This window comes from Sarcophilus harrisii, chromosome 1 (genome assembly GCF_902635505.1).
Source record: "Sarcophilus harrisii chromosome 1, mSarHar1.11, whole genome shotgun sequence".
Taxonomy (NCBI): domain Eukaryota; kingdom Metazoa; phylum Chordata; class Mammalia; order Dasyuromorphia; family Dasyuridae; genus Sarcophilus; species Sarcophilus harrisii.
The window spans coordinates 245,592,753-245,616,553 of NC_045426.1; the positions used below are offsets into that span (position 1 = coordinate 245,592,753).

General features: G+C 34.9%; 1 protein-coding gene across 2 annotated transcripts in view; it reads left to right on the top strand.

The window, feature by feature from the left end:
• Positions 1-23,801, top strand: part of CCDC192 (coiled-coil domain containing 192) — a 327,828-nt gene that overhangs the window by 62,883 nt on the left and 241,144 nt on the right. The gene's annotated exons all lie outside the window — the stretch shown is intronic.

Here is a 23,801-nt window from a genome sequence, read left to right on the forward strand (position 1 = left end):
AGGCCAGATTATGAAGTGCTTTAAGTTACAAAGAGAACATTCCATCTTAGAGATGATAGGGAGCTACATGGTGGTATGATGAGACTGATGTTTTGAGGAAATCACTTTGGTCACTGTATGGAGGATATTTTAGAGCAAGGAGGAACTTGAGATAGGAAGTGAGAAAAGAAGCTGTTGCAATAGTTCAGGTGAGAGCTGATAAGGATAATGGCTGTGTGAGTAAAAAGAAGTTAGAAATAACAGGATTTGGCAATTAGATGGATATGTAGATTGGGGGACAGTGAGAAGTTAAGTGTGACATTGAGTTTGTCAGCCTGGATGGTTGTTCCTTCTATTTTTTTATTCAGAAATTTGGAAGAGGAAGATTTGGGGAGAAAGGTGAGTGATGTTTTAGATACGTTGAGTTTGAAGTGTCATTAGAATGTATATTTTGAAATGTCAGCACTTAAAAACTGTGTGACTCTAGATAAATTACTTAACTCCGTTTTCCTCACTTTCCTCATCCATAAAAATGAGCTGGAGAAGGAAATGCAAACCACTCCAGTAACTTTGCCAAGAAAACTCTAAATGGGATCATGAAGAGTCAGACATGAGTGAACTACAACAACTACAACAACAGAAGTAATTTGCCTAATGGAAGTTCCTCACCCGAATCATCACAATTCTAAACTGAAATAAAACTAATAGTTGACTTTCACATAGTGCTCTACCAACATTAGTTCCTTTGATCTTTACCATGAACCAGTGAGGTTTATTGGTAGAGTTTCTTTACTGGGACTTTTCTATGTCAATGAAATTATGATTCACAGTGACAAAAATGTATGTGTGTATTTATGTATTTGGATATTACTTGTGTATTTATCTATGTATATACACATGCACACACACACGTGTTTACTGCACAGCTTTTCTGTGAGATAAAATTGAGTCCTGGATTTTGGGGGGATTTTTATTTTTTTTAGTGTTCTCACTAAAGGAGGACATAACTGGTATTAGATTTCATTAACATTTTAATTCTCTAATTGAATGGCTATCAACAATTTCTAATTTAAATCAATAAAGGGTGACTTGCATTTGGTTATATTCATAGAGGGGGTATAAAAAGGCTTGGAAGAGAGGATGAACTTGTTGGATGCTTAGTTATTCAGATTCTGCACTTAGACATCTTCCTTGAACCTGACCTTCGCTTGTGTGAAGAAGGAAAAAGTTACCCCAAATAGGAAGACATATGAGAAAGGAGCAATGGGGAGAAGAAGCAGGAGAGAGACTATCAAGAGAGGTTGCTGAGACTTAGACTGAAAGGGGTTGAGTCAGTCAGGATGATCTGAGCACAGTCTATGAACTGGGTTAAATCAGAGAAAGAGAGAAAAAAGAGCAGAGAGGATGAAATCCTTCCCTTTCCACCCTGTCTCTCTACCTGCCATCTTCTTGTGTTTATTGCTATTTTATTCACTTTAACGTTTTATTTCCTCCTGTCCCAGTCAGGATATTTGAAAAGCAGTTGAGGTGGGAGTAAGAGAAGAATCTGGAAGCTTTGAGTCTTTTCCTAAATGTTCTTTATTTTTATGTCATTATAACATGAAAAAATCTTTTGGCCAACAAAACCTTAGATTGCTTGTTGTATGTTAGTTAACATAAGTAATATTCAGTATAATGAATATACACATAAATAAATAACATGAGGGAAAAAAAACTTATTCTGAAAGAAGATATTTTGTACAGCAGAGTTATACTGTGGTAGGTGTGGCCTGAGAGAAACAAAATGGAGGGACAGGGGCTGTCCAGTTTTCTGTTTCTTTTGTCAAAAGCAAAAGCAAAAGCAAAACAAAACAAAACATAAGTTCAGAAAGTCCTCTGACTGATGGTAAGCCTTTAATTTCAGAAGTTTTGGTGATTTGTCATTTTTGTAGCTTCCCAACGTTCTTCAAAAAAAAAAATAATCTCTGAAAGGAGGGGTGGGTGGGTAAGGTGGACTGGTACTGAGGATGCTGAGCATTCAGTGGCTTAGCAAAGAGGGCTTTATCTGGATATCTGCAGTAGGGAAACCTCTGCTACCCGATAAGCTATCAGTGCGAAACTTGTTCATATCATTTTCCTAGTCAAGTGGTGAGAAAAAGACAGTTCATACATAACAATATGGATCTCTTTCACCATTGATATAATGTACATCCCTATAAATGGTCTCCAAGCTCTATTCTGACTGATTCAATGGGACTATTGTTATTTTTTTTAATCCCAAGAATATATGACATATATAATATAAAACATCTAGGTATGCTTTTTTTTTCTCAAAAGTTTGTGAGGTTAAATTGGCATTTAATTAAAATAATTTGTTATGCAAAGATTTATTATCTATTACATATGAAGCACAAATGGAGGGGATATCCTATTGGATTATAAACTCATTTATAGCAGGGACTCATTTAAGCTTTGTCATTGTCTCTGACTTTGAAAAAATAATTTGACAGCAATTCTAATAGACTCAGGATGGAAAATGTCATCTGCATTCAGAGAGAAAACTATGGAGACTGCATGTGGATTGAAGCATAGTATTTTTACCTTTTGTTCTTTTGTTTGTTTGATTTGTTCTTTCTCATAGTTTTTCCCTTTTGATCTTATTTTTCTTTTCTTTTATTGAACTAAATACAAAATAAGAAAAAAAAAACAGAATAGAAAAAGACAGAAAAAGAAAATAAAAAACAAAGCAAAACATTGTCATGTTCCATAAAGACCATCAGGGAGATTCAAAATATATAACAATAAATTTCCATTTTAAGAAATCACATAGATAAAATAGAAGAAATTATATTCAAGAATGTTCATCTTTCCTTTGCTTCCTTGTAGGTTATTTATTTGTTTTCTGCTGTGCACTTTTTACTTTATTCCCCGCCTCCCCCTTTCATCCCTTCCACATCTTGCAAGCAGGCAACAGTTAAGCACAGATTTATTTATGTATACATTCATACTGTGTGGGAGGGGGTGCTAGACCGCCTTACCCAAACTGACTACTCAGAGACATCTTCAGATACAAACAGGAAGCGATTATTCGGTCCTTGCAAGGAGAGGTCCAAATACACACCAGCTGAGCACACAAAGAGCCTCCCAGCTCCCATCTCCCAGCATGGTGTCTGGCCTGGCAAGCCTGAAATAATGAATTGAATAACTAGCAAGACTTGGGTTCTTTGGATGGATTGAAAAGGAAATAACCATTGTCCAATGGTCAGCAGTACTGTCTACTTCCTGTGGCTCACATAACTTTCTGAAGATTAGGCCTAGGGACTGACTTTTCTGCCCTACAGCCCTCTGAGAACAGGGATAAGGTGACTTCCTGAAATTTAGGTCTAGGGTCTGACCCACTCCATCTCATAGATTTTTTTGAGAAATATTTACCTGGTCCCATTCAATACATATATACATACATACATGTATGTATATATATATATATATATATATATATATATATATGAAATACATCAATTTTTATCAATTTTCTTCAAATTGGTCTCTCAAAAATATGTTGAACTAAAATGATCTTTAAGAGCTTTTCTACCTTTAAGTTCTAGGATTCTTTGTAGAATTTAATTTTTAAAAATCTATATTTATTTATCCTGGCCTTAAAATCTTTACTGTTAAAAGAGAAAACATATATGAAAGAATTTTATAAATTATTAAGTGTATAATTATAAATTATAAAGGACATATGACATACTCATTATCATAATCTCAATGAATCTAAGGATGAGCAATACATTTTTTTAATAGCTTTAAGGAAAATAGTACAACTGCATTAAATTAGGTCTTTTTTTTTTCTTAAATTGTAATCACTGAAGTTGTATTGCATAAATTTTCAGGGTCTTTTCTAGTTACAGACAAGTCCATTGCAGTTCTTTTATTCATGCAAGACTGTGACACATACCATTAGTACATGATGGGCATGTGTGCTTCACAGTTCTATAGATGACATATTTAGTCTCTCCTCCTGAGAGGTATGACCCAGAGTTTGGGCAAGATCAGGTAGGCCAGTAGTCAGAAAAGAGTATATTTTTTAGCCCAAGAAAAAGGATGTTTAAACTATTACAAAAGTCTTTTCCATATTCACTTGCATAAGACCAAAGTAGACACCTTCTTAATCAACAATTAACTAGGTAATTGACATTTGTTAAACTCCTAATATTGCATAATTAGATTGGATAAGAAAAGTGAATGAATTCCTAGGAACCATTCAAAGTCTTACCTATTTTCTTTAGAAATTGTCAAGTGAGAGGAGGTACAGGAGACATTCTGTATATTCAGTATCTTACTGAAAAAGAAAAAAGTGCATCAACTAATACTGCACAAAATTGAGGCAATTAATTCTCCTCCCAAATCCACTTAACAGTTCTAAAATTTTCAAAACTATGTGAATGAAAATTAACATTGGTATCACTTTCAAAAAGTAAACATACTGCCTCTTGAGCTTATTTCTCTAGAATCATTTTACTGGCATTTTAAATACTCTTTTTAATTAAGTTTATTATTTCAATAGAATTGGCAATCTTCACTGCTACCATTGAAGGAAGTTTATTAAAATATAGACACTGTACTCAAAGTAATTAATCCTGGATTTTTACTTTCACTAATTCTTTAAACATTAGAGAATGAAAATTAAAGAAGCATTCTCTTCTCCTTTCCTATTCAAATGGCCACTTTTAAATCATGAAGGTGCTTGGACTTTGCCTTTGTGGTAGGGAGTAAGTTAAGGGGAAGGTAGGAGTTGGTATTAAAAAAAATGAATAGACCTTTCTTCACTTTTTTTCTTAATAGGAGTTGGAATACCAGTTTCAGGAAGCCAAATTTTTGTCCACTGGGTGCCACTGTCTTCCTTACCAGCTTAAGCCATCAAGTATTTTCAAAATGTCAGATTTTCTTTAGCATCAAAAGGATTAATTATGTGCTACTTTTTTTTCCCTGAGGATTTTCTTGACTGTTATGCAAGGCTAACTTAATGAGAAGGGATTCTTCTTGGGGAATTTCATAATGGTTTTCTAATGACCAAGAGAACCACATTTAAAAAAAAAAAAAAACTGAGGTTTTTTTTTTTTTTTTTTGAAAAAAGTTCAAATGAATTTTCAATTTTAAGATAGAACTGAAATCCAAAGAAGCACTTGTATGCTAGATTGTCAATATGTCAAGTGCAGCTATCAGTGTTATTAAAATTCTATGGTAATAGTTCAGCAATAACCTGGGTCTTATTTTGCTTCACCCTACCCTCATTCTCTTACTCAGCAGGGACTTCAATAAAATAGTTATATTATTTATAGATTTGGAAAACTTTAAAATTGTATAATTTTATAGATTATATTTGTATAATTTGTATAATTGTATAAATGGTCATCAGTGTAATTTTAGTAGCAGCAGTAACAGCAGTAGTGGTGGTAGTAGGAGTAGTAATAGTTGTTTTTGTTGTATTGTTGTTGTTTATTTGTTTGAAAGCCAGGTTTGATTAAGCTTCAAGTTTGGAATAGGAATGAAATGACTTTTGTAGACCATCTAACATTTAATAAAAGAAAGTTTATTTAGCCACAGAATGGAAAGATACTAAGCAGGGATGAGTGCAATTTATCTTTGTGTTGGCCATGGTGGCATGTCAGTCACAAGTATGTGTAAAGCTTAAGGGAAGATCTAGTGGTTTCCTGATTCCCACTCTTGTTTTTGTGCTTAAGCCATGAAGAAGCTATGTTAAAGGAAGACCTGAGCTTTATTTCCCTAAACCAATGTTGAATCAAGGATAGTATATTTGTTATTCCTGGCTCATCCACTCCTTGGTGGGAAGGTCTTAAATATCTCCTAGCAAACATTCTACCACTTACACTGACCATGGGGCTTTTATTAGACAGCCCTGACCTCAGGATTGGGAAATCTCACATAGGGAGCACAAGAAAAGAAAAAGAACAGAAAATACAATAGGCACTGTATCAATCTCCTGAAGAAGTGACAGAATGTGGAGAACAAAGATCAGAAATCTAAGCTTAATTTCCCTCCTTTATAATGACTAAATGCTTGATCTTAATAATTTGACCCATAGGAAGGGTCCAAAGCTTCACAATTTACAGTGGCTATCCTAACTTTAAGGTACTAGAACAGTACAAAAAGCATCAGAATCATTTCATAAATGCCATTTTTGGCTATTTTAATCTGGGCCTAAGCTAGGGCAGTTAAGTAATTTAGGATTAACTCTAAAATTCAATAAAGTACTTATGAATTATAAAATGTGATTAAACCTAAGATTAAAAGAGATTAAAAGAACAGGAACAAGCATGTGGTATGTAGAATAGGAGCTACTGAGGAAAAGGAGAGGGGGAAATGAAAGTGAAGAGGCTCCTGTAAGACAGGACTGATTCATCATTGGACTGATAACCCAGGGACTAAGTGATGCTCAACTCTACAAGGATTTGAGCAAGTTTCCCCACCCTGTGCCAAAGCCAAAGAATACCCTCCTATGCCAGGGCCTAGGGAGATTAGAACTGTGCTACCCTGGGCCTGACTGATCCATCACATTGATGATATCAAGAATGTCAAGCCATATGACTTGGGCTACTCTGGCCACAAAGAAAGTGCTTAAACTTCTCTCAAGTTCAGTAATCATTTCTTTTTTCAAGGCAGAAAATTCTTTCTGGAACTAGTTAGCTCTTACTAGGGGGCCCAGAAACTCTTGATGTCTTTAGACTACGAGCCTGTTACCAAGACCAAGAGATATCCTGACCAGGATCATTCACTCATGTTCTGGAGATGCCAGAAAGCAAAAAAGGTGGCAACGCATGTGCTCTAGATGGCTATCTGTGAATATTTGTCATTTTTGTCAGTGGTCCAGTCCTGGGGCTAACTCTCAAGGCCTCAATGTTTCCTCTCATAGGAAGTACCACGGAGAAAAAAAAATTATGGTTCATTGGAATAAAACAGAAGATATCTCTCATTTTAAATGAATATAGCCTCCTACTTTACCCTTTCCTCCTCACATGCCCATTTTGTCCTTACTAAATTAACTGGAGGAAGGGGTTCTTTTGGTGCATTTTCCAAATCCTTTCTAGTGTCTCACTCAGTTCCTCATATCAAACTCTTCAAAAGGTCCACATGCCACAATTGCCAGTGTCCTCTCAAATACCATATAAAAGGTTCCAAGCAGTTCATTCACCATACCTCTTAGACAATACTCCAATGATAATTTCTTGACAGGGTCTTGTCCTTTGGTAGACTTAGAGATCTTTCTTTCCCTCCTCAATGTAAAATTATACCAATTCAACAAATGAGAGTTTACAGCATTTATCTTCAGGTTCTATTTCTTTAAGTATAGAACATATTCTTATCTCATTCTATCCAGCTCAACAGGAACAGGAAATATCCCAAAGTATATGAGCAGCACTTTCACTTTCAGCAGACCCAGAATGGCTACAGGATGCAGGGCTCTGAGTAAACCTTCATTGAATTGTCCTTTCCCCACTTCAAAGAGATAATTCTGATCACCAAATGTTGTGGATCAGTCCTGACTCAGATCTGCCTAGTGTTCCAGGTTGGGGATTCAAATAAACTAGTAATCCTGTAGCCCATCTAACAATTAGTTAAGATAAATGAAATTTATTTGGGCAAAACATGAAAAAAATAGTGGTCAAAGATAGTTTCAGTATTTATTCAGATGAGCACATCTTCCCTTTTTCTGTGCTGGCCATACATTGCAAGCATGTGTCAAACTTGAGAGAAGAGCCAGTAATGTCTTTGAGTTCATGAGGTTTCCTGTAATGGTATCTATACTGATGTCATAAGGAAACTATGTCAACTATTGGTTTTATTGTAGTGTCACTACAGTTAGGAGGAAAAAATTAACTAGATTTAGAAAGTCAGAGCTTCTCAATCTCTAAATTATGTTTTGGATATAGCACTTAGCACAATATTAATCATATATCGTAGGCAGTTTTAAAATATTTGGGAAAAGGCAATGTGCTATAAAAGCATGTTGATTATAAAGGGAGGAAACAAAAGTTTGAATTTTCATTCTTTCTTTGCATCCCTAACACTCTGCACAATGTCTGACACATAGTAGATACTAATAAATGTTTTATTGACTGACTAGCAATCACCAACCATGGGAAATAGATGACAATGTGTTTTCTTCCTATTAAACTCACTATTAAATCTTTCTGAGTCTCCAGATCCTCATCTATAAAATAAGGGGTTGGTGAGCTACTTTCTAAGAACTTAGAAGAATTTAAACCCTATGATCCAGTTGTACTACTTACTTGAAGGTAGGATGCAACTGGAGGTTGGAAGAATGTTGCTAAGAAAAGACTTTGTAAATCTAAAAGTGCTAAAGTAATCTAAAGTGATTATTTAAAGTGTTATTATGGTTCATTTCATAAATTAGGATTAACTACATTTACAGACCCAACAGAAGTTATATATAACTAGGTATCAGCAAGAGACAGAAAGAATATTTTCTTTTTCCCCTCTCTTGAAAACTAAAAATACAATAGCTTCAAATATAAAATCAAACTCCCTAGTCTAAATATTACTTCCTTTCCCTTCTGAACAAATGGAGATCAGTTGGCAAGCTACTATAATAGCTCTGGCAAGAAGTGATGGGGTAGTAGGTAAGTTGTGATCTAGGTAGGGGAAAGGGAACAGATGTGAGATATATTGAGGATTCCACAATTAAGATTTAGCAACTTATTGATATGCACTTTGTAGTAGTGGGAGTGAAAAATCAAGAATGTCTCTAAAGTTATAAATTTGGGTTTTTGGAAGGATTATGCTCTTGGTGGAGAATATGGAAGGTAGGAAGAAGGAGTGAGTTTAGTGGGAAAGATAATAAGGTTTTCTTTTGGACTTTAAAAAAGTTTAAGATACCTTTGGGGTATTTAGATGGAAATGTCCTGAAGGAAACTAAAGATTCAAGTATGTATGGAAGAGCTCAGGAAAGAGATGAGGAATGGATAAGTAGTATAGAGGACATTTTAAAAAGTTAAACATTAAATCTATGGGAAGTGAGATCATCAAGAGAGTGTGGACAAAGAAGAGGAAAGAATTCAGGATAGAAGAGAATGAGGAGAGAAAAGGAAAGCCATAATTTTTCTGTAAAAAAGATGACAGAGGACTAATTAAATGAATAGAAACTCCCCAATTATTAGAAAATTGTTGAAAATGCAAAATAGTAACAGGTGACATGTACATAGTTTTTTAAAATTTGCAGAACACCTTAAATTTATTGTCTCCTTAGGACTGGTATCCTCATTTTATAGATGAAGGAGCAGAAGCTTTAAGAATTTCAGAAACTTGTTCATAATCATAGAGTGGGTTACCTAATTCTGAGTGTAACCCTCTGTTTGTTTCTATCTATCCTGACTCAAGTACTGCCTCTTGGATCATCAGGGGAAACTAAGACTAGACAGCGAGGTGACACTGGGCCTGGAGTCAGTAAAATCTGTCCTAAGATGCTTCCTAACTGTATGATCTTGGGCAAGTCATTTAATCCCTATTCCAGTTTCTCATCTGTAAGATGGGGACACATTGGAGAAAGAAATAGCAAACCACTTCAATATCTTTGCCAAGAAAATCCTATGTACAAGTCCATAGGATCAAGAAGAGTCAGACCACGAATGATTGAACAATACAAGATAAGACTATTTATTAAAAAAAAATTCCATTAGCATCATGAGAGAAAATAGCTTATGTAGCTTATGATTTAAGTGTAGAAATAATTGTTTTTTCTTTCTTTGCTCTTGTTAGAGTCCCTGTGACAGGTCCTCTATGTCATCTGTATGTCATGTCACCATGATAGTGATTATAAATAGGGGGTTAGTAACCTGGGGCCCAAGGCACTAGTTCCTCTATACTTAGTATATTCAAAGGTGACTTTTCCAGAGGATATTAGCAGTAAAGGAATCTAAGAACATTCTTGAAATTCATCAGCCCCTAGCTCCTATTGAAGGTCTATTCACCCTCTTTAAGCTTGACTCAGAGAGATCAACTTTCAGCTTTGGACAGGTGGGTGAGGATGTGGAAACAATTAGGAGGTTATTGCAATAATCTAGGGAGAGTGTAAACAAAGCACACAAATAGAACTGGGCAGATAAAAAATAGGTAATGGAAAATCCTACAGTTTGGCTGGAATACAGAATACATAAAAGGGAATAGTAGGAAATAAGGTTAGGAAGGTAATTTGGAGTCAAGTGATAGGAACCTTGAATGAAAACATTAAGAGTTGTAAATTATTCAATAGGCAGTAAGGAATGACTGAAATTATTGAATAATAATAATAGCTGACATTTTTATAGTGTGTTTAAGGTCTTCAGGATACTTTACATATGTTATCTCTTGTGATCTTCACACCAATTCTGGATAGTAGGAACTAGTATTATCCTTCTTTTATAGATGAGGAAACTGTGGCTGAGAGACATTAAGTGACTAAGGATGACACAACTAGTAAGTGTCTGAGTCAGAATTTGAACTCAGATCTTCCTGGCTCCAAAACTTGTACTATGCTATCTAGTAGAAGATAAATGTGATCTGGAGTTTAGTCAGGCATTGATATGAAATACAGATTAGTGAAGAAATAACCTGAAAGCAGAAAGTTAAAAAATGTTTTCAATTGTTTAAATGAAAAAATGTGGTTATAGTGAATGTGCTAAAGAGAGAATGAGTGCATTTAGCCTTTGGTATAGACATACATTAGAGAAAAAGAAAGGATTTAGAAGATATTTGATGGTATCATCAAAGCAGTATTTTAAGATTTTCAGCAACTAGTCCATTGCATGAGTCTCTATCCAGCCCCATGGGAACATAAACCCAGACACTGAAGAAAAAATCACCCAGGTAACCATATTCCCTAGAGTTATATGACTTTCCTACAAACAAGTCTTATCCAGTTCTCTCACTACATTTCCTGACAACATAGGTTTCTTTGCAATACAAGTACAATTTAAAACATGAATTGAGAAACAACATAAGGGTTGGGTTTGGAAGTTATCTGTATAGATGTGAAAATTGAAGCTATGAAAGTAGATGAGATCAACAAAAGAGAGGAATAAGGAGGTCAAGAACAGAACCTTCAGAGATCTCTACCTTTATGGGGGTTGGGGAGTGGATAAGGAGCATGGAGAATAAGAATGATTTGAGGGATAGGAGGAAACCCATGAGTGTGTGGTATCAGAGAAGACAAGGAAAAAGAGTATAGAAAGGAAGAAGTGGCCAGCAGTGCTAAATGCTGCAGTAGTACCAAGAGGTACTACAGATGTTTTACAAATAGCTATTGGGTTTAGTAATGAGTTATTATGACCTTGAAAAACTTCTTCAGTAAAATCATGGAGATGGAAGCCAGATTGCAGGGCACTGAAGTGTGAATGGATTCTGAATGGAGATTATGAGTGTGGACTATGAATTGTTTCTATACTGCATTAGCACTGAAGGGAAAAGATATGGAGTGGAACATAAGTTAAAGAATAGCAGTTTCCTTTCTTTCTTTCCCTCTTTCCTTTTCTCCTTCCTTCTTTCCTTATTCCTTCCTTCCTTCCTTCCTTCCTTCCTTCCTTCTTTCCTTCCTTCCTTTCTTCCTTCCTTCCTTCTTCCTCTCTTTCTTTCTTTCTTTTTTCATTTTAAGATAACTGATCATGTTTGTGTCTGAAGGAAAAGGGCACAAAGAGGGAAAGATTGAAAAGGAAAGAAAAAGATAATTTTGTATGCTCCTCTTCAATAATTCTCCTCTCTGTCCATCAGTCAATAAGACTTTCTCCCATTTTGACCTGAAATAGCATTTTTCTTGCACCTACCTTGTCATACATTTTATTTAAACACATTACACACATATTTAAAGAACAAAGGTTTCTTTTTAGTTACAAATTCTCTCATCTCCCTACCTCTTCTTCCACCCAATGAGAAGACAAGAAAAACAAAATCTATTATAAACATAGTCATGCAAAACAAATTTCTGCATCAGTCCTGCTCCAAAGAAAAGGAAGGAAAGAAAGAAAAGAGGAAGAAAGAAAGCAAGCAAGCAAGAAAGAAAGATGAAGGAAGGAAGGAAAGAAGGAAAGAAAGAAAAAAGAAAGGAAGAAAAGACAGAAAGAAGTAAAGAGTGAATGAAGAAAAGAAGGAAGGAAGAAAAAAGGAGAGAAAGAAAAAAGAGAAAGAAAGAAAAAAGAAAAGAAACAAAGGAAAAAAAAGAAATGCTTTAATCTGTACTCTTAAGTCCTGAGGTACATACTATGTTTCATTATAAATTTTTTGGAATTGAGATAGGTCTTTGTATTGATTAATTACTATGTCCTTCAGAGTTAACTATCTTTACAATATTATTATTACTGTGTAGATTGTTTTCCTGGTTCTGTTCACTTCACTTTTTACCAGTTCAAATGGGTTTTTCCAGGTTTTTCTGAAACCATCACCTTCATAATTTCTCACAGCATCATAGTATTCCTTTACTTCCTATACCACAACTTGTTTAGCCACTCATTAATTAATGGGTTTCTTCTCAATTTCCACTTCTTTATCACCACAAAAGTGCTGCCATAAATGTTTTATATATATATGGGTCTTTTTCCTTTATTTGACCTTCTAGATCTCCTTGGACCCTAGCAGTGGAACACTGGTCCACCTGTCTACCTATCACCCTTATATCCTTACCTCATGCATAATTCATCTTCTCTATCAAATAATTAATTCCTTAATGATATAATTTATTTCTGATCTTTGGAGTTTTTAATTGGTTGCATGTTGTAACTTGCAAATTATGTTCCTTACCAATGCTTTCTATGTTATTTTAATTTTTAATTCATTGAAGACTCTTGTATTCCTTATCTTGCCACTAAATAGCAACCATAGTATAATGCTGGCATTACAAAATGGGTCTTTGCTTATGGACTCTTGGGGTTATTAAAGAAGCTATACAATTTTCTAAAGGCAATTCAAATTGTTCTCTTCTTCCTAATCAACTCTGGAACTAACTTGTTGTCTATCTCTATTGTCTGTTCCAAATATACATTGTTGTTCAGTCAGTCATGTCTGACTCTGTATGACCCCATTGATTTTTTTTTAAGTAAAGATATTGGAATGATTTGCTACTTCCTTCTCCAGCTCATTTTACACACATGGAAACTGAGACAAACAGGGTTAAGTGATTTGCCAGGTTCACATAGCTAATAATTGTGTAAGGATACATTTTAACTCAAGTCTTCCTCATTCCAGGTCTGGTACTCTATCTACTGGGACACTTAATTGCTCTCTATTAAATAATATTAATTAAATATTAATTACTCCATGTCAGAAGATATGTCTGAACATATATTGTCATCTGGGCAATAGACGCTATGTGCTCAGTCTTACCTATATGGATGATAAAGCCAAACTCCTTTGAGTAAGTGCAGATCTCTTCTAGACAGCTCCAAGAAGTATGGCAGGGCTTAATGCAGTCAGTACAATATTATATGTACACAGAAGGTTATGGAGGACCATTATTATGCACAGGAAATCCTTCTTTATATTGGACTCTTTCCTGGATCACTTCTCCATCACAGTGGGGAAGCAACCTATTATTTATTATTTATTAAGTACTTAGTAGTTATCAGATTTTGTGCTAGACCTGATATTCAAGAATGATCCAACTCCTGTTAATAATCAGCAAGCACTATTAAGTGCTTACTATATACCAGACACTCTTGTATATGCTAGAGGTAAAAAGAAATGAACAAAAAAGTCCTTTCTTTAAAAAAAAACTTGTGTTAATGGAGAAAAATAATATACATACACATAAGTATATACATATAGGTTTAAAATATAACACATAGGTATAAGGTATAAACAGACTGCTAGGAAGAAAAACACCTGTGCATACACACAGCTTCCCCATAGATGCTGAGATGATAGAACTATATACCAGGCTTCTATATAAAGAAAGATGATTTCTTGACTGAGTCCCTGAATAGGTTAAGTAACTAGACTCCTAGACAAAGTGACCTTGTCTTAGTAAGGCACAAATAGGGAGAGTAGGATAAGTGGAGTGAGAAAGAGAGTTTCATAACTTAAAAGATAAGTCTGGTGAGTTTTTTAAGGATGACGCTTTTGACAAAGAGTACTTTTTCTTTATTTTATGTTTCCCTTGATGTTTATGATCAGAGAATCATTTAATTGGTGTTCTGGGATGTGCCTGCCTCAGAAATTTAAGTCTGATAGTGGAAAAAATGAAGTATTTGCAGGTTATTCAATAGTTAACAAAAGCTGTACTTAATTTTAGCAGGAGAAAAATATTCAGCCCAGGATAGGCTTGAGAACACCTAGATCCCAGAGATCAGAAGAAAGGGAAAAGGACCCACATGGGCAAAAATGTTTGTGGAAGCCCTTTTGTAGTGAAAACTGAAATTGGAAACTGAATGGATGCTCATCAGCTGGAGAATGGCTGAACAAGTTATGGTATATGAATGTTATGGAGTATTATTGTTCTGTAGGAAATGATGATCAGGATGATTTCAGAGAGGCCTGGAGAGATTTACATGAACTATTGCTAAGTGAAATGAGCAGAACCAGGAGATCATTGTACACAGCAATGGCAAAATTATGTGATGATCAACAAGGAGGTAATTCAGGTCAATTCCAATAGACTTGTGATGGAGAGAGCCATCTGCATCCAGAAAGAGGACTATGGGGACTGAAGATGGATCACAACATAGTATTTTCACCTTTTTGTGGCTGTTTGCTTTTTTCCGCCTTTATAATTTTTTCCCTTTTGATCTGATTTTTCTTATGCAGCATAATAATTGTGGAAATATGTTTAGAAGAATTGTATATGATTAACCTATATTGGATCATTTGCTGTTTAGGGGAGGGGGAGGAGGGAAGGGTGGGAGAAAAATTTGGAACACAAGGTTTTGCAAGGATGAATGTTGAAAACTATCTTCGCATGTATTTTGAAAATACATGAAAGGTTATCATCAAAAGAAAAAAAAAATCACACGATCTTTGCCCTGGTAAGACAATAGGTACTTATTTGATTGGGAGGCTAGGTACTTAAACTCTCCAGAGATTCAGCCAGGAAATTATCTCCTATCTAAAAGACCTGATAAGTGGCTCCATTCTTTCTAGGTCACAACAGGATCTATGAGGAGCTGTGTGTATACACAGGCTTTTTCTTTCTTGGTACCCAGTTCTACTCTTCACTCTGCTGAGACTCTCTAGTCTATGTGAAGTTCTCTCTGGAGTTCTATGAATAGGTCAAGCACAAGCTCTGAAGGTATTCTGAACCAACCAATCTACCCTAGATGATTCACAACTGCTTGAACCAATCCTTCCACAAATCACAGAGTTGATGAAGTTTGAGGTTGAGGTTCAGAACCAAATGTTGAAGTTGGGATCCAAATGTGATGGAGTTCGGCCATGTGAAGAATTCACAATGACTTTCTCATTGCCAAAAGGTACTTTTATTTATGAGAAGAGGTTACAGATAAAATGAAGAGCTAAAATAAGACACCAACAGTGGTAAATATGAATTAGATTTGGGAGAGCATATAGATAGCAAAGAAAGGGGTTTTAACAATGGAAACAACAATGGAAAAAACAAGTTTCCCTATGGAACCAGGAGAAAGGGAATATATCATGAGGTAGGAGTATTCTATTAACGGCAGACTAAATATGTAGAGGAATTTGTCATCCTTAAAAGGGTGATATAGCTATAACAAGGAGAAAGATACCATGAAACATGGGGGAGGGGATGGGAGGGAAAACACCTGCAGGCAGAATGCCTTGGCAAGCTAACTCAAAAGGGATCAGAAAAGATGGCATATGCCATGGGCAAATTTATAGGGGAAATTTAATCTTGAGGGACTGATATCATAATTTGACTTTCTGATTGGATACAAAGTAAACTGGGATTTCTCAAGATTTCCATAAGTGTGGAACTGTAGGGCTGAACTGACCCCCCATCAGTGCCTTTCCCTGCTTACCTCAGGGATTATTATAATTTTTATCAATACTTCAAGCCTTCTCTGCCAACCCCATCTAGTTACCTAAGATTTAGATCTGAAAAAGACCATAGAGGCCACTTAGTCTAGACCCTTCATTTTACTAATTATGTATGATGCAATCCTGCCTCTCTACCCCACAGTCAAGGGGAACAATCAGGAGCAAGGACCACATCCATCAAGTAAAGAACCAGAGTGGGGTTTTCTGCTACAAATAAAAGAGAGAGAAAAAGGAATACTTTGGCATCTAGTTGAGTATAGTAAACTGATATAAATATTTAAATTTTTTTTATTTTAGAAATATATGAAAAAGAAGAAAAGCAAAAACAATATAACTTGTTGAGCACAACTAGAAATTTTCTGCTTCAAGAGTTTCTTCTATATACTACTACCAAAATTTGGGTGAACTCTAATATATTGAAAGAATATCTTCAACACATACTAAATGCTTTAAAGTCTTTTTTTTCTTTGCATATTACTTGCCTTGAAAAATTATACAATAATTCTATGTTATTTTCAAAACTTTCTTGCCCATTTGAGAATTCTTCTATTGTTCTTTTCAATTCATAAAGAAACAAGTAAACAAACAAAAATCATTTCAAGTAGTTTCTTTTTTTGGCATCACTATTGCTAACTTCTCTTTCCTTTCTCTTCAATTAAAAATTGAAAGGAAAAAAATCCTTCATAACAAAAAAACATAGTCAAGCAAAAGAAATTCACACAGTAGCCATGTCCAAAAAATGTTTGTTTCTTTTTGCATCTTGAGCCCATCACCTCTCTGTCAGGAGAAGAATATATGCTCCATCATATGAGCTCTAATGTCATTGCATTAATCAGCATTCTTAAGACAAAGTTGTTTTCTTTTCAATGTCGTCATTGTTATAAATTGTCCTCCTGGCTCTACTCATTTCACTCTACAGCACAAAAACTTGCTATTAAAGTCACATATCATAATTTGTTTAGCTGGTCCAATCCCCAATGGATGGGCAAGTTTACACATTCTTGTTCTTTTGAGTTTTCTTTATTTGCTTCTTTTAATTTTGCTTTTAGGATCTGGAAGTTTGTCTTGCTAGGGGCTATTGACTCTCCCTTATTAATTTCTGTCTTAAAACCCATTCTTCTGCCCTTCCCTCTCGTTGCTTTTTCCTGTTGAATTTAATATGTATCTTGATTTAGATATGTTTGTATTATCTTCTCCTCAGGTTCAGCAGTAGTCCAGAAATGTATCTTGCCACCAGACCCATATGGCTCTGCAGGAGAGAGTGAGGCTGATGTCTTTACACAGCCCTCCCTCACTTAAATCTACTTCACTTGTAATTCAAAACATCACCTTCCTGATGTCATTGGCCTTTTTTTGAGAACAAAGGACAAATAATACTCCAATGATGATGAGAAATGGTTAATTTACACTCCCTTCTTCTACACTAATGGATTTCTTTTGCTGTCCTTTTTATTTCTTTTCTTAAAAATCTTCCAAACAGAACTGATCTACCCTCTATCCTCTTTTTTTTTTTTTTTAATATTACCTCCATCAAAAAGACTTTAAAGACATCAACATTCTGAAGAAACACTTATTTCTTCACCACTTTGAATTTTGATTAAGATCTTGTCTACTGAAAGTTCTCATTTGTATTTTGACATTAGATCAAACATATCTCAGTGAAAGATCCAGTTACAGAAAGTTTCTGAATCTAGTAGCAGGCCCTTGGTTTTGAAACATGAGTGATTCTTTTCTTTAGTTGTTTTTGAGAGCTGGGCTCTCAAAGAGTATAATAATGAAAAAATGCCATGGGTTAATTCTGACTACTTGGTAGCTTTGGTTTACTCTGCAAGAAGTCTTTTCCAAAGAGAGAGAAATCCTGTTTCAATGCTTTTCTTTGTAGAGATTTCTTCCTATCGGATTATGAAACTGTTCAAAGAAAACAATGGAGTTTGAATTAAATAGCAGCTGTTTGGGGTAGGAGGAAATAGCCAACAGCAGCAGAAAAGGGAAGTTTCTTACAGTTTACTTTCTCTTGGGAATTTTAACAACTTGGCTAATATTTACCCTTAGTTCTCAAGGCACATCCGTGTGCATGGTTGTGAAGTTTAGACAAGAAACAAAACTAGGGCCATGAACCAAACCGCAGGTATAGGTTAAAGATTCATAAAAGACAAATGCTTATTTACTCTCACTTTTGTGAATGACCTTCATTACTTTTGAAAGAATAAATTTAGAATCATCCTGCCTGTAACTCCTGCTGTGGGTTAGGTTGAAGTTAGTGGATTGCACGAGTTTGGGAGTTTTAAGCTGTAAACAGTAGAGCTAAAAGCCATCAGCAATTTGCATAAAGTCTAGAGCAAATACACTGAACCCTGGGAGCTCCAACCTAAAAGGGGTGAATAATTTTACTTGTAAAAAACAAACAAACAAACAACAGAACAAGTTACAGCTTCTATATTTTGGGACTAGGCCTGTGAGTAACTTGCTGCTTTGCAGCCTACGGTAAGAGAGGCCCAGATTAAAAAAAAAAAAAGACTTTTAACTTTACCCTGGAACTAAACACAAGAAGGCTTTGTCCTTTGGTAACTTTCATCATCAGTCAGAAAGTGTTTTGTTTTGCTTCTGACCTAAAACTCGGAAATTTCTACCTCAGACCTCTTTTACACTGGCATTGTTTCCATATTATCTGTGAATAGCTAGACACTGAATATGATGATCATGTTCTGGAAGAAATATCACAACACAGAGATAAAAATAAAAACAAAAACTTATGCCTTATTATTATACTCAAGCATAGATTCAGGACTCAGAAAATCTGAACTCTCAGAAGTCTAACAAGCCCTTTGATAGGCAAAACTATGTCAGAATGACAGAGAAATAATTCTTTTACATCTTGCAATCTTGTACAGTGCTCTTTAGGCCATTCAGGTTAAAGTAAAACAAATCTATAATCTACATGATATTTTCAATGCCATAAAAGTTAGATAAACAGTTAAACAGTCTTAATCTCATGCTTCCTCTAAGGAAACATACTTCATCAAACAAACTCTGTAGGTAAACCAAGTCAGGTTATAGATTAAACTATATCAAGAAAGATCACAAATAGGTTAATTGAGAAAAAAGATATACATGTTGTCAAGAAGTCAGGGACAATTGGGATTCTTCCTCTGGTTTGTTATTGAAGGAATGTTTAAGGCTTTAAAGTAAAATTTCATATCCCATGGGATAGATCTTGATCAACTCAATATTTTTTTCAACTAAGAGAAACTATTCTTAACATGATTATTCCATGTATCAGGTTTTGATCAGGTGAGGTTAACATTAATAGGAAACAGGTTTTTAATTGGTCAAAAAAAATCACAGCAGAAATAAAAGGAAATCTCATTAGGCCGCTTAGCTATTATAATCATCCATTTGTTTTCCCTGACTCCTACGTCTCTCCAATCCATCCATCCTACTAACAAAATAATCTTCCCAAAAATTCTACAAATCTGACTACACCATCACTCGGCTTTAAAAATGACAATAACAACAATAATAGAAACAACATAACTCCAGCGACTTCTTAATGGCACTAGAATAAAATTAAGACATTTAGGACATGTCATTTAAGACCCTCCATAATTTGATTTCAGCCTATCTTTCCAGTTTTATTTCACAGCTCAGATGTCATTTGCTCTATGAACCTTTGTCCAATTCTCTTAATTGTTAATACTTTTGCCTTTTTAAAAATTTTCTTAAAACAATTTTCCTTATTTCTTCCTGCCCCCTTTACATCCTTCTATTATACTGTGTCATATTTTTATCCCTTCCTCTAGAATGTAAGCTTCTTGAGAACAGGAGCTGTTCAGTGCTTGGCACATAAAAGATATTTATTAGACCTTTATTGAATACATTGATTGATATAATGAATCTTTCTTCTTCAATGTCAAGACTTTTTTCTTCCCATCCCTTTACAATGGGCCATCTTTAACAGCCAGAAATATATTTTATAGAGGCATAGTAAAATAATCTTTGTCCTCATCTTTCCAAGAATTCTAGTGAATTTTATTATTATTTTTAAATTAAAATGTCACAAAGAATAGTCTAGTCAGGACTTTTTGTATGATGATTATCAGAAACATATAAACATTGACCCATAATGCATTGCTTCAGTTAGAACAATGCCCTTTTGATGTTGTTTATTTGAAGCCATTAATGTGTTCTGGGTAGGAGTATTTATTCCTAAAGATGCTCAGAAATTTTGCCTGTATGCCAAGTTTGAATTATAATCTTGTTCAAATGAGCTTAGTCTTTTCTGTGTATTTTAAAATTTATATCAGTACTACTTGTGGTAAAATTGAGCATGGAATCAGTGTATCCGCTAAAAGATTTGCTTGTACTATGAACTATAGTTATCAACATTTTTTCCAAGCAATGATGGGCCAGGATTGAACTAGGGCTGATTCACAGCAGATGAGTTCTTTCTAAGTACAGTGTTAATCTTTACTCTGGGGCATACCTTTTTTGGGTATGAATAGTAACCATATAAAATAATGCTACAAAAAGAAGCTGGTGAAGAGATGCTTGTTGTTTTAAATAGAGTTAGGAAACATGACAATTCAGCTTTTGTTATATAGGTGGGATATGTGGCACTGATGGCCTGTTATATAACTAAAGATTTCCTTTCCCCTGTAAATGCCAAGAGCAAACTGGTTTGCCTTAAATAGCTGAATAGGTTCTCTCCTCTAAGAAAAGTTGAAGGACATATCTGATCAGACTTAGAGATTTGCTCAGGTGCCTGTTTGAATAGACGTAACCTAGTTTCTCTATCACGTGTTGATTTTGATAGTTAGATTAATTTTCTCCAAGATTCCTTCCCTTCCCTTCCTTTTCTTTCTTCCCCCCTCTCTCTTTCTTCCTCCCTCCCCTCCCTCCCTTTTTCCCTCCCTCCTTTCTTTCCTTCCTCCCTCTCTCCCTCCCTTCTTTTCTTTCCTCCTTCTTCCTTTCCTTTCTCCCTTCTTCCCTTCCTCCCTTCTTTCTTTTCTTTCTTTCTTTCCTGTTGGTGTTCCTCCTTCTAAGATCAAATCAATCATATTGAACCATGCTAAATTAGATAATTATTGTCTCTATCAACTCTAATGGCTTAACACTTTGTAAAGATTCCAACACTTTCCTTCCTTCCTCCCTCCCTTCCTCCCTCCCTTCTTTTCTTCCCTTCCTTTCTCCCTTCTTCCCTTCATCCCTTCTTTCTTTTCTTTCCTTCCTCCTTTTTTCCTTCCTTCCTTTTTTCTTTCTTTCTTTCTTTCTTTCTTTCTTTCTTTCTTTCTTTCTTTCTTTCTTTCTTTCTTTGTCTTTCTTTCTTTCTTTCTTTGTCTTTCTTTCTGTCTTTCACTCTTTCTTTCTGTCTCTCTTTCATACTCTAAGAATAATATTCAGTTACATTAATAGAGGACAATTTCTTTAGCTATTCCCCAATCAATAAGCATCTACTTTATCCGAGTTCTTTGTTAACACAGAAAGTGCTGCTGTAAATATTTTGTCATAGTTAGAACCTTAAAAAAGGTTTGTTTTTTTTTCTTTCAAGGGTCTCCCTTGGGGTATATGCTGAGAAGTAGAATCTCTGGGTTAAAAAGTTTGGAAATTTTAGTCATTTTATTTGTACAATTCCAAATTGTTTCCAGAATAGTTCTACTAATTCACAACTTTCTCAACAATGAATATATATGTGTGTGTGTGTGTGTGTGTGTGTGTGTACTTGCTTTTCTAAATCTCTTCCAACATCAGTTATTTTGGGGGCATGAAGTAAAACCTCAAGGTTTGGTTTATTTCCCTCTTTTAATTTTGTTACTGTCTTCTGACTTTGTGTGGGAGAATGGTTTGACTATGTATATCCTGGATGCTTAAAGCTTTTTCAAAGATATTCTATACATTTCCCTCCCTAGTCTACCATTTCTTGTCTTATCCTTTTTGTTCCTTATCATTTTGTTTGTGCATAAGTTTTTTTTTTCCAATTTCAGTTAATTAGAACAATTTATTTTATAATTATAACTACCTCTATCCCTTACATGGTTAAGATGCATCTTCTACCAACAGCTGTAAAAGGTTTTTGACCTGCTTTTTGGTATAACATCAGATTTATTCATTAACTTTGCCCATTGTAAATTTTTATTGAAAGAGTTAGATAATTTGAATAGATTAAATATACTTTGGGCTTTATTTACCATTAATTCAGAAGTATTTTCAAATATCTAAATATGACTAGGTCATTAGGGCAAGGATGAGGTATTTTCTTGATGCTATAAGGGTTATAGCATATCTAGCAAAATGTTTAATATTCAGTGATGTTCAGATATGGAGATTTAATTAGCACGAGTAAACAGTCTTGTCTCAGTACACTGACATCTGAAGAGATATGCTTCCTCCCCAAGGGATTGTATCCCAGGTGGAAAAAAAAAAATAAGACCAGTTGTGCATCTCTTGGCCAAAGTGATTAATCCTAGCCTACCAATTAATGTGTTCCAAAAGTTTATTTATAAGATATTTGAACATCAGAATATATTTCCCCTATAGAAACACTGTTATAAATGGTTACTAGGTTTTTGCCTAAACCTGTTGAATTTATAATATATGGAAAACATAATGCATTCTACTATGTATATGGAACCTAACCACTATATGTAAATAGCTCTATGCAATTAATTTTTATTTAATAGACATTTATTTTGCTTACTATATACCAAGTACTGCTAAATATAGAAGATATAGAGACAAAAAACCACATTTCTTGTTTTTCAAAGCTTACATTTTACTAGAGGATATGTAGGAAGAGAAAGTGGTGTCTTAAAGTGTTATATTTAAGAATAACTGGATTCTCATTCTATCTCATGTACTCAATGCATCATTCTGGATGTGTCATTGTGGGTTTTTAAAAATTATTAAAGCTTTTTATTTTCAAAATATATGCATAGTTTTCAGCATTCACCCTTGCAAAACCTTGTGTTCAAAATTTTTCCCTCCTTTTCCCATATCCCCTCCCCTAGACAGTAAGTAATCCAATATATGTTAAACATGTGCAATTCCACTAAACATATTTCCACAATTATCATGGTGCATAAGAAAAATAAGATCAAATAGGAAAAAAATGAGAAAGAAAACAAAATGAAAACAAACAACAAAAAAAGTAAAAATACTATGTTGTGATCCACACTTAATTCCCACAGTCCTCTTAGACGACTCTCTCCATCACAAGACACTGGTACTAGCCTGCATCGTCTCATTGTTAAAAAGAGATACATCTATAGAGTTGATGATTGTATAATCTTGCTGTTGCCATGTATAGTGTTGTCCTGGTTCTACTCGCTTCATTTAGCTGGATATGCCATTGTTAACATCTTTAAATCTCAGTCCCTCCATCTCTAAAATGAGCATAGCACGTTGACTCATGGGATTGTGAGAATCAAGTGGAATAAAGTACTTTCTAAAACAATATGCTTTGTAACTGTTAGTTATTGTTACAGTAGAAAATGAATACAGAATTTCAATTTGAGACTCTTAAGAGCACACTTCCCCTACCCTTGCGGTGGAAGAAGGACTCACCGTCCTTGCAAGGAGATAGTGTACAATGAGACCAACCCATGACCTGGGTAATAAAAATAGTCAGAGGTAGAACAATACCTCCAGGAATTTGGCTTGAGGAGCTGTAGGGATATGACATCCTGCCAATATATATATATCCCTTGACTGGCTGCTAGAGATAGGAAAGGGAGGAGTAATTGCTTAGCATGGGTGGACTTTCCAGTTATTCCATTTCTTTTCTTTCACATGCCAGGTCTGCCTCCTTTTATCACTATCAGGGCTTAAAA